This window comes from Strix uralensis, chromosome 1, assembly GCF_047716275.1.
Source record: "Strix uralensis isolate ZFMK-TIS-50842 chromosome 1, bStrUra1, whole genome shotgun sequence".
Lineage (NCBI taxonomy): Eukaryota > Metazoa > Chordata > Aves > Strigiformes > Strigidae > Strix > Strix uralensis.
In genome coordinates, this window is record NC_133972.1 from 145,358,647 (window position 1) to 145,374,536 (window position 15,890).

The window sequence follows — 15,890 nt, forward strand, 5'->3', positions numbered from 1 at the left end:
CAGGCATAAGTCAAGTACCAATTCTTTTGCTGCAATGAAGACATCAGGTGCCCACTGCACATGCTTATGGACACAAGTAGGACACTGGCAGACCTGGGTGACTACATCTGCAGGGTTTTGTGGCTTCTGCTCTTGAAGGTAGAATTTAAGTTCTACCTAAAGTAACTAAATGCTTTTCTGAATATGGTCCAAGAAACATATCCAAAACTTTTCTTACTCTGTATGAGTTTTGTAACAGTAAATCTCCATGTAAAAAAAAAAACCAAAAATTACCAGACAAATCTTCCCTCTACTCTCATTAGATACTGCTTTTTTGATTTTTCACAGTTGTAAGATTAGGGCTGCATAAGCAACCAACCTAACAACTTGCATTTAAGACTTGATTATAAAACTTTGCTGATTTCAAATAGCAGAAACCACACATAGACTAGTTCTGCATGCCTTTGGTGAGGTGAAATCACCTTGTATTTGAGTCTATTAAAGGCAGAACGATTTGTTTTCAGCCTCATGTTTTACTGCTGTGTTACTGTTAAGGAAGTTGAATTATTACACGTCACTTTTACATTTCTATAGAATTTTTTAAACTATTCTGTAACATGAGGGGTTTAGTTTAACATAAGGCTTTCATAAGATGTTTGAGAAATTAAAAAAGAGCAGAAATGAAAATAGATGGTATTGCATAGTAACTTTATGTGCTGCTGGAGACATTAATTTACAGTTTTACTGGTTCACTTAAGTTCTAGAAGAGTTATCCAGAAATAAATATAGTTTGAGCAAAACTACTGTCACTCACCCGGACCCCCCAATTAAAGGCTAGTAGTGCTCATTGCCAATCCTCTGCATGCAGTAGCAGCAAAAACGTTAGCTAAAAAGGAAAGATACAACTCCAGCCAGTGGACGCTCTAGTCTTCTATAACCTAGATTTTGCAAAAGCCCATCCTAAAATCCATGCTTACCAAATGTACATTATTCAACCATGCCAGAAAAGATCTATTAATATCTAAAGATAAACCCAGTGTATTCTGCAGTCTATTTTATATATATTTATTCTGAATTTGAGTTCTTTAAAACTCTCCTTACTTTGCAAGGAAAAAAGGAAAAAAAATGTCAGAAATACACCCAAGGAGAGGCCGTTAACAACTTTCAATAGGCTCATAGATTACTATCTCAGGAATATTGTGTACAGAAGGTACTTTTGTTTTTATTTAAAATAAATCTTCATGCAGACTCTTTTGCAAAGTTCCAACTTTGGTTGATTTATGTTTTGATAAGTTTAGTGGCTTATGAGACCTTACCTGAGGTTAACAGTGTATTTCAACCCTCTAAAGAGCAAAGCTCTGAAGAAATGAGGCAACTGAACCTCCATTAATTCCTTGTAGCCTTCAGCACTTTATGACAGAGTTTATAATCTTTACTGGCCACAGCACAGCAGAAAAAAAATAAAGTTTGTTATCTGCAAAAATGAAGAAAACGGTGTTTGTACTTTTTCAGATACTTAACAAGTATGACTCTTAAGTGTAACTTAAACGTTTTCAGAAAGTTTTCAATGAATGACTTCTGTTATATCTTTATTTCCTAGTGTCCTAAAAGTAGTTGCAAAAATGCAAGAATCTCGAGGTTTTATAAGACATTTAAAACCAAACTTGTGACATTAACAAACTTGTGACATTTTGCATTCATAAGTGTATCAAATGACTTTTAAGAGTGAATAATACTTGGAATGTCACTGTTCCCCAGGGTGAGACAAATGTATGACAAAGCCTGTTTTGAAACAGGGAGGAGGCAAGCCAGAGAAGCCCATAACTTGTGTACAGAGTATTGTTTCAAGTCACTACACACTTTTCATACTTTATAAGGAAGAAAGAAGCATTTAGCAATTTTACACATATAATCTATTAAGAAATAACACATACTTTTGATGAAGTATCAGATGTAAGTAAATATTAGTAACAAGCAAATCCTAGGAGTAATTAATCTTATGCAAAGAGCAGAAATAGAAATATTGCTATTTATACCTTCACTCACCCTTTGCTGCTGTGAATATAATGCTGCATGCAGTGGAAAGTTCCTAATTATAAATTTTTCTCCATTAAAAAGTGTTCCTACCTAAAGGTCCAGTATTTTTTTCTCTAGATTTTACTTAGATTGCTTTGCATCAGAGAAACAAACACACAAGCACGAAAGAGAGATGGAACTTGCTAGCAGACTCTGGAAGCGCTACAAAAGGATTGTAAAAGTAGCCCCTTGGAGTAAATACCTAATTTTGGACAATCTCAGAACAAAAGCAGGACTCCAGTTTTCTTTAAATTTAGTTGATATACAGAAAAGTGTTTCTTGAATTCTGCAAATCAGATGGATTAATTAGGTTGCTAACTGTAAACAACTGGTCTTGCTGCCCACGATGGATTTTGTGAGTGTACAGTTCACATGTTCTGTTACATTTCTGCATGCAAATACTCGAATTACTTTTTCAGGCACTTGTACTAGTATTTAACCAGTTAAGAGAAGACTAGTATTGTTTTCTTTTAGAAAAGTCCAAGATACTTTTAAAAGTTGAACTGTACATAATGTTTCTTTCTTTTCCAGACTTCGTGGTTTTCCTATAGATTTTCTATGAGGAATAAATGGGTTGGGAAGTAGTACTTTTAAGAGCTTCCCTTTTGTTTCCCGAAGGAATTTACATGCCCAAATGAGATTGCTGGCCCTCACGTTGTTTTTTAAGAACAACAAAATACCAGTCTTTGCTGGAAGTTGCTTCAGGGTCTCATACTGTAAGCTTTTGTTCCTTTCAATTAACAGTGGCGCTGGACTTTCTGATACAACCACTCAAATGCCTTGTTTGTGCCCAAAAGCTCCCGCTTCGGCTGCCTCCATAGCCTCATGTCGTACGGTACGATCATAAAGCTTCATTAGTCTTCACTGTCAGACTCAGACTTAAGCCTCACGTGTTTGTGCATGAAAGTACTTTTAGGTTTCTCGATCTGTACGGAACGCCCGTGTCTTTTTTAACGGGGGTGAGGACAGGCGGCCCCCGCCCGCGCCGGGGACGGTGCTCACGGCGCTGCCGGGCTCAGGGTACCCGGCGCTGCTGCAGCGAGGCGGCCGGGCTGCCCCCCCCCGGGAGCCGGCACCCCAGGCGCCCCCGCCAGCCGCTCCGGGCTGCCAGGGTCTGCCTCTCCGCTACCTCCACCCGTCCTCCTAAGCACGGGAAAGTGTCAGCTCTTCGGAGAGCGAGGTCAGACGGCAGAGGACGGGGACCCGCCGGCTCCCAAACGCGGCGACTGTCACAGCGGCGGCGGAGCCTCCCGGCGGGGCGCAGCTGCCGGCCCTGCCTGCGCAGCCCGGGTGGGGGGTGGGGTGGGTGGAGAAGACACCCCCCCGTCTTTATCGCTCGCACACCGCCGGGGTGTGCTAGCTCCCGGCGCCGCCGCCCTGGAGGAGCCCTCTCGGGGGGGCAGTGACTCCCACAAGCCTCCCCTGTCCTGCCCGCGCACGCTCTCCCCCGCCGACGGCGCCCCGGCGCGGCAGCCCGGCCCCTCCTCCCCCGCCTTCGCAGAGGTTGATTCAGTCCGCCCGGCTCCTCTCCCCGCCGCAGCGCCCGCGTTGGTTCCGCCCGGGGCAGGCGCTCGGCACAAGCCCTGTCCCCTCCGCAGCGCCTCGGCTCGGGCTCTCCTGTTCCCTCCCACCGCCGCGGCGCACGGCTGGGTTCCGGCTGGGCCCTCCCGCCCGGGCGGCGGCGGCGGCGGCTCCACAAGTTCCTGCTCCCCGTGCCCGGGGCGCGCACACGAGGCTGGCTCGGCCATTGGGGGCGCGCGGCGGCGGCGGGAGCGGCGGCGGCGGGAGCAGCAGCAGGGGCGGCCGCGGCGGGAGGGGGGTTGTTGTGCAGCAGCCGCCGATGCCGCTGTGAGATGGCATCATTCTGCGCGGCGGCGGCGGCGGCGGAGCGCGGCGCGGAGGGGTGAGGAGCCGCCGCGGCGGCGAGGAGGAGAAAAGAGAAGAAGAAGAAGAAAAAGGTGGGAGGAAGGAGAAGGAGGCGGCGGCAGCTGTGAGGCTGCGAGCCACGGTAATGAAACAAAACAGGCTGTGCCGCAGCCGTTTCGCTTTGCGGTCTGGCCCGGCAGAGCCCGACCGGCCTGAGGAGAAAAACGGCTGCCGTTTTCCTCGCTCGCCTTGGCCGCCGTTCGGCCGCGGGGGAGCGGGGGCGACGAGGGCAGGGGGGTGGGCTCTGGACGGGTGCGAGCTGCCCCTGTCAGTGAGGGGCGGGGAGGAGGGGAATGGGCGTGGGGGCTAAAATGGCGAAGGGAGCTGTAGTCAGGTCTTGGTCTCTCCTTTCCGGCACTTCAACTCGTCGCGCCCCTCGGGCCCTACGGGAGGGGGGTGGAGGGGGCTGTTGCTTCTCCGCTTTCGCTGCCCCCGTTTGGTGACTGGAGAGCTGTTGTGTCTCACCGCCGACTCCCACCCTGGCTCACGTCTGGGCAGGGCTGAGGGCCTCTTGGCCCACACCTGGCAAGGGGAGGGAGGGTCGGTACTTCGGTGAGGTTGCGGAGGTATGGGGCGGGGGGGGGGGGTGGAAGGAGAGGGGGAGTGCCACTGGTGTCCGGTGTCAAGCGAATAACCTTGTTTATTCCTGTCTACGGCCTCTCCAGTGAGGGTGAGTGAGGGCTGAGTCCTGACGTGTGTCAACGCTGAGTGGATTGCGAGGGGCATTAATGACTGGGAGTCCGTGAGGCAGTTCCACGGCCGGCTCTTGCTTGCGTATCTGCGGGATGAAAGCAGAGGAGAAGGATATTGTTACGTTTCAGTTCACCTTCCTGTGGTGAAACCGGGGAGGTAGGAGGTGAAGAGCCGCTTCCCCTCTACAATGAGCTGCTGTCACCCCTCACAGTATGTGTAGTGTGCTTCCTCTCAAGAGGAGGGGGCACAGCAGGATGGGGAGCCCTTATGATTACTGCTTAAGTTATACGTGTCTGCTAGTCTCTCTGGGTCCTCTTAATGTGTGTTTTGCTGAGCAGACTGTGTGAATTCAAGACCTCAAAAGACCTATTTATGTCATTTATCTTTGGTTATGTTGGGGCAAAATGTTACAACTCGGTGTAAGGGTTTATTTACTTAGTTTTATTTGTAGTTGTCTTATTTCTGGAACAATACCAATTCTCATCCCAGTTTAACTAGGGTGATCTAGCTCTACTTCCAGATCTATAAATGCTTAAACTGTACATCAAAGAGAGAAAAGGACTTAACACTAACAATTTTAATGGGAGTTCTTTGATATTTGGGTGAAACTGTAAAAAGAGGTTTTGTATTTCAGTCATATTTCCATGTGGCACCTGTGTCATACAGAAAGTCATCAGGATATTTTGCATTAAAAAAAGCCCCAGGTTATGCAAGTTTAATAACACTGGCTTACTAGATGATACTGTCACTGACTGCAGGTGGCTGGGTTACATATGGTCATACACCTGAAAGACAACATGGCCTTCACAGTAGTAAGAGTCTCCCCTTAAAATTTGTATTCTGGTTTAAATCCCTTTGTGATACAGATTATTGGTGGGCTGTGATAATGCTTCACTAACTTGGATTGGCTTTTATTTTTCTTTTTAATTTTGTATGCTGTCTTACCTGAACTCGTGTTGGTCAGGATATAAACTGAATTATTATTTGTCACTGATTTTAATACCAATAAAAATCAAAGAAATTTTGCATAGAAAAAAAAGTCAGAAGAATTTTTCATCCTTTTAAGAAAAAAAATTACAGTTGTAAAAGCACAGTTTATGTGGACTCTTGACAAAGATGCTTTCCAGCGGGGTAACTAGATATACTTTCAGCTGATGTTGCTTGTGAAACTGTGAGTTTAGAATCCTTTTGTCACCTCTTTGGTGTGTATTTTGAGCTATATTTTAAAGGTCTGATCCTATAAATGCTTCTAGCTTGAGTAACCACTATCAGTAGTCTTTTCCCAATGATACTGTTGAATGATTCCCTTAAATACATAATTATACTTGAAAACGTGAAAGCACTTTTACATACCCGTGATTGATTTAATCTCTCGGCATGGGACACCTTGTTACCGAAAGGACAGGGATTATTTTTGTTGGAAAAATAATTTACATTTGTTGCTAAACATTAGTGAACAAAACATTGTAAGTCAGACAGTGTGTTTTTGTTAAAGGGTTGACAATAAAGTTGAAATAATCACCTGTCTGCAAGTGCTCCTTAAATCATGGGAATACTGACAGAGTGCAGAGCCAACCCCTTTTCCTGAGTATGTGGAACCCTTGGAAGAAGAAGGAATGTCTGCTTGTTCTGTTGCTTTTCATTTTCCTTCTTGTCTTTCTGTATGAAGTTGGAAGTTTTGATAAGTTGGAATTTCTACCCACTTTCCTGTTTTTTTCTCTTAAAAGAATGTGTGTGTGGAAAGATTTCTCCTGGTTTTTGGACACAAAACATGAGACAGAGGTAAGGATATACGACAGGAAGTTGGTATTGCATTCAGTTTCTTCATGCTTCGGTATTCCTGTGCCACTAAAACACTAAATTTGAAAACTGAGGTACCATGATCAAAAAACCGTGACCTAAGCCATGTTTATTAATTGGAAATGGCTACTATTTATGCACTTAGAGCAAACACTCACTGTTAGCTTAAAAATACCACAACCCAAATCCCCCTCAAACCAAAGTTCATCCTAGAATTTACTGAGGTAAAATGCGTATAATGAAGTGAGAAGTCTCAGAGAGAGTGGGGTGATAGGCAAAACCAAAAAGAAGTGCTTGCTGCAAACTATGCTTAAATGATTCTTGGAAGTTAAAATTAACTTGGTTAAAAAGACTTTTTTCGTAAAGACTGAAGAGAAGTGGTGAAGCTACTGATAAAAATGTCATATCTTTTAAGATAGGTTAGTACTGCTCTTACCTACTTCTGCACAATGTAGCATTCACCTCAATTTAAAAAAAAAAAGGGCTTTCTAGCTCTGCATCAATTGCATATGACTCAAAGTCAGCAGAAAAGCTGCTCCATTGTGCCTTCCTGTGTGAAAGTGTGTAAATTGGAAATTCTTCAGTTTCTATGGTAGTGTCAGATTAACCCAAATCCTGTCATTTTTGCTGTTCTTACGACATTTGTAAACCAGAACTGCCGAACTCTTCCTCTGAATGCTGAGGTAAGCAATGTATAGCGACCTTCTTCTGTATTGCTTTGGTCTATGTACAAATGCAGACAATCGGAGTTGGTTACATCCAGGTCCTTCTCTAAAAGTTCGTTTTCATTGCATCAGTAGGCCACTTTCTTTCTCTGTAGGTGTTCGTCCAGATTTATCAGAATCTGTTGACATTCTCCTGTAGTGACATGAAATAGTCATAGGTAAGGACTATCGGAAGTATCAGAGGTCTCACCTCTGTTTTCTTGAAGGGAAAGGATATGGCTGCCTCATCAGCAGGAGTTGGAGTGTCCAGAAGAGGCGTTCCAAAGGCTTGTAGAAAATAACAGGTTGTAGGAGTGGTGTACCCTCTTTTTTTTTTTTTTTTTAATGTAGAACAGTGACATAGCATGGTTTTTGCTACAATTTGCTACAGTACACTTTATGAGGGAGTTTTTGTTTTTAATTGCTTTCTATAAGTGAAAAGTTCTAATTACTGCTGCTTGGGATATGTTTTTGCTGTGTTTGGGGACCTGATAGTTTAACCAGGAGCGTATTTAAGTTTAGCTCTGTTTTGCAAGTGTAGTGTTGCTTTACAGAGGAATGCTAGAGATTCCAGGGAAGCTATCAGCTGTCAGAGAAGTTATAGTATGTCAATTTACCTGGGAGGGCGCTGTGGTGGGTATTTTTGTTCTTTTTTAATTTCTTACCATTTCAGGGAAAGTATGTCAGGGAAGCCTTCATGCTTGTGTTATGTGTAGGTCTTAGTAACTACTACACATGTAGTATGTAGTATGAAGCAATTAATCATTGCAGGTTTGCATGATTATATACTGCTGTGTTCTGTAACAGCAGATATATGGCAAACATTTTATTTTATTCTTTCTCCCCTTAGTTGATGTTGAGGATTGTGTGAGTTTGTAATCTAATGTACAGTTTGATAAATCAGCGTTGTCAAAAAAGCACTTTCAAAATTCTGTTTAAAGAGAATATGTATTTGGATTTAACTTATAAATTCTACTGACTCTGAAGACTAAACTGAAATTTACTTGGGTTGTTGTGTTACTTTATAATTGTTTTTGACTAAAGTAAAGTCTTTAATAAAAATTGGAGTGAAGCATGTCTTTAACAAAGCCGATTACATTCTTGAGCTTTTGAAACTTTTTTATTAATCACCATTTTTCTTATTGCTGGAATATGTTAGAGATGCTTATATTCTGCTTTAAGTGACTAGGGTCTGAGCATACTTAAATGTAACCAGTTCGAAACCTGAAAACTTAACATTCTCGCTGTTAAGGATGTTAACTTTGAGTGATGTAACTAGTATGGCCAATAGTCTTTTCTTTTGTAGTGAAATTCAGCCTCTGATGTCTAATGCAAGGAACCTTTCATTGGCTCAAATCACTTCAGAATAATTCTTTCAAATATAAAGTAGGACATTCTCTTGATTCATCTTATGCGTAAATGGCATTGAGGCAACAAATGCGTGTTAGTAACTGACCTTCTCAGGTAGTTCTAATGGCACGGAATTACTGTCATCTACTTTTTCATGTTAGGATTTTAGAGTTATCTTGGAAATCATCGTGGAGATGGAAGAAAACAATTTAAAAAATGATGAGGAGAGGATGGCACATTTAAAAAAGAAACAGCAAAATAATTTTGTTTCACACGTTCAAGTATATTCACCTTTCAGCCTGAAGTGGGCAGAAGAGAGCTCTTGTCTGTGCTTCTGTGAGTACCAACAGAAGTATAGAGTATACTCTGTGCACATTTCTAGTTACTGGGGTTTCTAACCAAGATTTTTTGCTATAAGCATTTAAATGGAGCAGAAGATTAGCAGAAGAGTCCTTTAAAAAAGAAACAAATGAAACCTTTTATCTGTTCCTCATATAGGTGGGTGAAAAATATAACAGAACTTTGGATTGTATGTGCATTTCAATGTAGCTAGTGATTGACAGCATAAGTCAAATCAAAGGAGTTGTAGTTCTAGAATAGGGAAAAGTAAACCGGAAAGATGAAGTTTGTAATCTGTAAAATTGCACAATATACGTGGGCATCAGAACTGAGAAAAGAACACGTGTCCAGTTTTGAAACACTGTGCTCTGCCAGTTTGTGAGAAATTCAGTAAGATGTTTTTTTTTTTCTTTTTAATTGGTTGGCTGTAAGCATAAACTAAAACTGCTGAACAGATCAAGATACATTTGTCTTGATTTTGATTCGTTGACCTTTTTGATAACTGGTATATTGGAATTGGCTCTCTTGCATTTTTTAGTATACACAGTGACATTGAAGCACCTGTGTATAAACATGACAGTCAAAAATCAAAATAAAAAAGAAGAGGAAAGCTAAACAGAAGATGAAGAGCAACAGGATTGACAAACTTCCCTTTTCCCCTTAGGTTGGAAGTGTGGAAGCTGCTGCTTCTTAAATTTCAGTTCCCTTTATTGCTTCATTCTTGGCACTTTTTTTCCACTTCCAGCTACCTTCCTACAGTGTTATCTTTTTAAAAAATGAACACTGTGTTACTGTAGTAGGTGGAAAGATTTTGAGTTTAAAAGAAAAAGAAAAAAGTGTATTTTGACTTCTGGATGCAAGTTACACGGACAGGAAAAAGTTCAATTAGTGTTGAAAATCTGGTGGAAGACTGATACTTGTGTGTCATTTCAAAATAAATTCCTGGTTGAATGTCTTGTGAGAGGTTGCTGACAAAGCTACGTAGTCATGGGATGGTGAGTAAAACTGCATTGTTAAGGGAATAGCTGTGGGGAAGAAAACTAGTTGGAGTCTTAGTTTGTAATGTGACAAAAAGACTGCTACTAATGAACTGGCAAAATCTGTAGGTGGTGAAATTATTTATTGAGTAATGGAAGTGGAAATTTCAGATGGTCATAGCAGAGACTAGTTTAATATTTGGTGATGGGTACATTTTTGTGTTAGCGTAGGAGATCTAATGCATATTGGAAAGAGTAGCTAGAACTATTAATCAAAATGGGGCAAAAATTAAGTATTTGGTAATAAGAGCCCGATATAATTATGAATTGCTTTATGAAAATGTCCCATTAGGAATGGAATAAAAAGTAAATGTTGGAATGTGTTAAGAATATAATGTATACTAGCTTGTATACTATTTTTCTATTAATGACTTAAGCATATTCAAAAACTACTACATGGTACTACTGTATGGCAAGTGGTTCTGGTACTGTGTGGAGACCTCCTAGCTTTAGCTCTTTTACAAATGGACTGTTGTGTTTCTTTGTTGTTTGTATTCCATTTTTGATCAGGAAAAAATAACTGATTCAGGAGAAAACTATTAGAATAGTACTGCTTCTGTCCAAATAACACAAAATATTGTTTATTTTTCATCATGAAAAGAAGTGAAGGGAGAGGGGCCTCCAGCGGAGGACAACAGACCCTTGAATAGGAGTAAGTTTCAGTCTATGCTTTTAACCCTCTGTCATATTAACTAAATAAGGATATGTTAAAGCATACTTTGAAAAGTAGAGTAGGGTAGTCTATCAGAAAGTAATTCTTACAAGATTCAGTTGGGATTGGCAGATGTACGATTCAAAATAAGGAACAGATTGTAATACAGACAAGGAGAAAATCCATTGCTAAGTAATAGGAGTTTTAGTAAAAAAGATTATACAGATTACACAGCAGTGTATAAACTAACCACATTTTTAAATATTTCCTATGAGCAAGTTAGTCTAGACTGCCCACTACAGACTTCCTTGGATTTTTTTTTTCTTTTTTTTTTTAATCTGCCAGGGACAGCTTGCTTTCAGAGTTGGTTGATGTTCTTGTCTATTTCGAGTAAATCTATTATGCTGGTTGCTTGAGTTTCAAAGCTTTAAAGGCCATAAGAAATTAAAATTAGGTTAAATAAATCGGTATTCGCAGAGACATACACTTTGGGTTATTTTCCTGCATACTTGAAAATTTTGTGTTTTAATCCTTCCCCATTAACAGAGGGGAAGTAAGAACATTTTTCAAGATGTTTATTGACACTCCCTCAGCTTAAAAGCTGATGGTTTCAAAGGTTGATGTAGAAGATGTAGGAATACAATAAAATATAAAACAGACAACATCATTACACTGCTGTTTATATCCACAGTGCATTCCTATTTTGAATGAATACTTTGTGCAATTTTTTCATCTTTTCAACTTTCCACCCTGTCTCAAAAGGTATATAGTAGAACTGGAGAAGGTAACAAAAAAGGACGGCAAGGATGACTGTTTTGTATGGAAGACTTACAGAATGACTAAGGATTCTTAATACTCTTCAGGCTGGAAGATCTGTGTGTTGACCATATCGTGCAAGTGTACGTTATGTGGGTAAAGGGTGCTGGAGATGCTTTTCCCTCCTTGTCTTTGTCTCTAGTACCTACCCTAAAAAGTTTCTCGAAAATCAACGTGGATAAGGGAATAATTTTGAAAATTGACATCATTCAGTGGGGAGTTGGATGATCTTTTCTGTGCAGTTTTTACAGTTACTTGGTTTCAAGACAGTGTTGTTCTCAAGAATTAGCTGTTAATGATTTTAAGTTATATAATTTAGTCTTCAGCTTTTCACCAGAAAGGATGCTGATCCTCATGAGAGTATCTGTATTTCTCACGAACTTCATCTGTTCACCTAAAATGAAAATAACTAATACTCTGAACATTCTTTTAGTACAAAATTTAAGTAGTTTTCTTATAGCCCACTGATTCCTTTGTAGTGCTGGGTTAAACTTAATATGCAGTGTATTGATGTGGTCCAGTATTGACCCTTGAGAAGTGAAGATTTGGGCTCTCCTGGTAAGATTTATGTGTTATTCATTTTCATGTTCTCAACTTGTCATTTTTGTGTAGTTAAATTTTGGAATCAGATTAACTTGGATTAGAATCATATTGGAAAATAATTAGCAGAAGCAGGCAAGTCTTTGTTTTAAGAAGTGAGAATTATTTATCACCTGGGAGCCTTACTAAGGATCAGTTTGAATTCTCTAGTACTGTAGAGACTGAAGGGCTTTTTTTAAAAAAAAAATAAGTGACAATACTTGGGTGAGTGCTCTCAGGTAAGATTAGTGCAGTCTGTGACTGGAATTAGGACAGACATGTTTTAGTGTTTTAACACTGCTGGGATTGACAGCTGGGAAAGAGGCTTGCATAGCACATTTAAAGAAGCAAATATTCAGAGAAAAGAGAGTGCGAACATGCAGTGAATTCTACTTATACCTCTTTGAGTTATTTTTTGAGACAGAGTCACTGAGGAGAGGTGGATCATATCAAATCTCTTACTGCTGAAAAATGTGCAAAGACCCTTTTCTGCCACTTTAGCCTGTAACACTGAGTAGGTTTCTCTTCCCCTCTTCTTTGAATTGTCATCTTCTACTGACTTACCAGAACAATGGGGAGACTAGGAGACTACTTTATGGGGCAGTATTAATGTATTTCCCATTATTGTCATTCCTTAATCATGGTTTCTTCATATCCCCAGAAAAACAAGGGGGAGGGTGTAACAGAAACAGCAGCAGTCTTGGTTAACTGTTGGTTTATGTTCCTTTGGAGATTCTTGGTTTGTTAATTTTGCTGTGACTGCAGTAGAGATGTACTTACACTGGTCATGGCTATTGTGACTAATAACGTGGTGGTGACAGTCACAAATTCTTTACAAGCTAGCTGGGTACTCTTGGTATGTGCTCAGTCTGCCTGCCTGTTCTGAAGCCCATACTTTTCCATTTTCCATATTGTTATATGTTCCCTATAGAGTTAAATTTAATATGGAAGTGCCTACATGTAGCTACATTAAGGTTTTCTGTTTGTAGTGTAGGTATATTAAAATATGCTGATATTTTAGAGAAATATCTTAGTATATTACTTCACATTGCTCTTGATGCAAGTTTGATAAAGAATAATTTATAATAACTGTTAGGATTATCCATAGCAGAAGGCAACCCAGAGAGGCAGAAGACCAGTGTGTAGCTAGCGTATTATGTGTTCTGGCAGATATGAAGGCTATTCAGCTGAATATTAAAATCAAGGAGAAAATACTCTTCCCTGATTTCTGGACATATGTGGACTGTTGGCCTTTAGCTACCATGGTTCTGTTCAAGCAACCTGGAAGTTATTTACTTAGTTTGTTTCACTGTGTGTGTGGTCCTATCTGTAAGACACAAGAGAAGACATTGTGATATTTTTCATTATCTGATGTTGTGGTAGGACCTAGAAGCATCATCATGATTAAGATTCATAGTGAGGTGTACCCCAAATATTTTGCCGATAAGTTGCTCTGTGAGCAGTGGAACTAGGCTTCGTGCAAATTTTTCTTACATCATTACAATTTTCTTCTCCATCTGCTGTTCTACTTGTAGTTGCTTACTTGTAGTAAAAAAGCCACTGTGCACAGCTCCAGCTCAGACTGATTCAGGGCTGTGTCTGTCGTGATTGTGTAGCCTTTGAGCCAGCTAGCATGGATAGCTTCAGTTCATGCTGCAGCCCTTTGCTCAACAAGGGCAGGAAGTTGTGTCTTTTTTCTTTACCTAGCTGTTGATTTTCATGTAGCTCATGGGAACTTAGTTTATCAGAGGACATAACTTCTCAGTTTATTTTAACTGAACCTGGTGGTGAACAGATTCATTTAGAGAGATGGGAATGAAAGGAAGAGTGGGAAGAGGCAGGTGGACAGTATGAGTCATACATGTGATGTTTGCTTGGGAAACCAGGCTAAAAAGGTCTTTGCTAGTCTAAGTATAAGGGAAAACAGAACAGCCAGACGTGTGAAGTGGAATCATAGTCTGTCATTTGTTTGGACCTCCTGCATAACACTCTGAAAAATAGGTTTTTGTAAACCTCTGTAATTGTACTATATTTTTTCTTAGACTCTGATATAAGGCTGGCAGTATGTTGTAGATAATGTGTGGATCAGTATTGGAGCATCTGAAGCAATGGTCAGTGAACGTGCTTGAAAAAGTACAGAAAATAAAGTATCTGTATGTAGCTTTTTCTCTGTGCCAACATGAGTGGACAGAGATTTGTTTTCTGAGGTGGGGTTGTGGGAACTGCATACAGGATGGCTTAAGAAAGATTAATGTAGAAATGCTTGTATCAGACCTGCTGTGTGAAGATTAGAATTTGTCCAAAGCGGGGTGACAAAGGTGGTGAGAGGTCTAGCGGCTGTGACTTACAAGAAACAGCTGAGGATATTCAGTTTGTTCAGCTTAGAGGACACTGAGGGGTGACCTCATCGCTACAATTTATTCACGAAGGGGAGTGGAGAAGGAGGTGCTGATCTCCTTCTGGTGTCCAGTGATAGGATATCAGGGAATGGCTTAAAACTTCATCAGAGGGAGTCCAAATGGGATTATTAGAAAAAAGTTCTTCACTGAAGGTGGTCAAGCACTGGGGCAAGCTCCCCAGGGAAGTGGCCATGGCCCCAAGCTGACAGTGTGCAAGAATAGAATAGAATAGAGCATTTCAGTTGAAAGGGACCTACAATGATCATCTAGTTCAAGGGCTGACCAAAAGTTAAAGCATGTTGTTAAGGGCATTGTCCAAATGCCTCTTAAAAACTGACAGGCCCGGGGCATTGACCACCTCTCTAGGAAGCCTGTTCTGGTGTTTGCCCACCCTCCTGTTAAAGAAATGCTTCCTAATGTCCAGTCTAAACCTCCCCTGGTGCAACTTTGAACCATTCCCACGCATCCTGTTACTGCCTACCAGGGAGAAGAGATCAGCACCTCCCTCTCCACTTCCCAGTCAGCAAACTTGATAATGGTGCATTCAACTCCAGCATCCAGATCATTAATAAAAATGTTGGACAGAACTGTCCCTAGAATTGAGCCCTGAGGAACACCACTGGTGACTGGTTGCCAACCAGATGTAGCCCCATTCACTACAACTTTGTGCCCTGCCCTTCAGCCAGTTCTTTACCCAGTGCACTGTGAACCCGCTTATCTGACAGTTGGACAACTTGTCCAGACAGCATCAAACGCCTTACTAAAATCTAGGAAAAACTACATCCACTGCCTTCCCTTCATCCATGAGGTGGGTGACCTTATCATAGAAGGATATCAAATTAGTTAAACAGGACCTTCCATTTGTTAACCCATGTTTCATTATCCTTTAAATGCCTTTCAGTAGTACCCAGTGTGATCTCCATAATTTTTCCAGGAACTGAGGTTAGACTAGCAGGTCTGTAGTTTCCTGGGCCTCCACTCATGCCCTTTTTGTAAATTGGAATAACACTGGCTGGCTTCCAGTCAGCAGGGACCTCCCCAGACTACCAAGACTTTGGTAGATGATTGAGAGGGGTCCTGCATAACATCCACCAGCTCCTTCAGTACTCTGAGATGAATCCCATGGACTTGAGAACATTCAGCTGATACAGCTGGTCCATTACAATTTCAGAGTTCGTAAGTGGAAGGTCATTGTTCCTACCCTTGTGGTCCTCCAACTCAGGCAACCAGGCGGCCCAAGGTCTATCAGTATTATTAAAGACTGAGACTGAGGAGAGGGGCTCCAAAGAGGAGGATAGCGGCATGGGACCTTTCTGAAAGGATCAAAAAACCCACAGCAAAACAGCAAGCTGAGAAGGCAGAAGCCCAGGGAAGTGGGAGTGCCACAAGCCACCTCCCACCTGAGCAGGAAGAGTGAGGTACGAACGAGGGCAACAGGGACTCAGAGCAGCAGAGACTGGAGTGACGACACCCCATGCCCCTCACGTACAAGAGCAGCCCCCAGGGAGCACGAGCGACCAGGAGCACGGTGACCAGGACG

The 15,890-nt window shown here is 41.5% G+C and overlaps 1 protein-coding gene across 3 annotated transcripts in view; it reads left to right on the top strand.

Moving 5' to 3' along the window:
- Positions 1 to 3,707: 3,707 nt before the first annotated feature.
- The window catches only part of WWP1 (WW domain containing E3 ubiquitin protein ligase 1), a 66,474-nt gene continuing 54,291 nt past the window's right edge, over positions 3,708 to 15,890 (top strand). For 2 of the 3 annotated variants that reach the window (XM_074884007.1, XM_074884023.1), the window contains exon 1: positions 3,708 to 4,063. The gene's annotated coding sequence lies outside the window, so the exon portion shown is untranslated. The remainder of the gene's footprint in view (positions 4,064 to 15,890) is intronic. The other variant, XM_074884015.1, reaches the window with a different exon arrangement.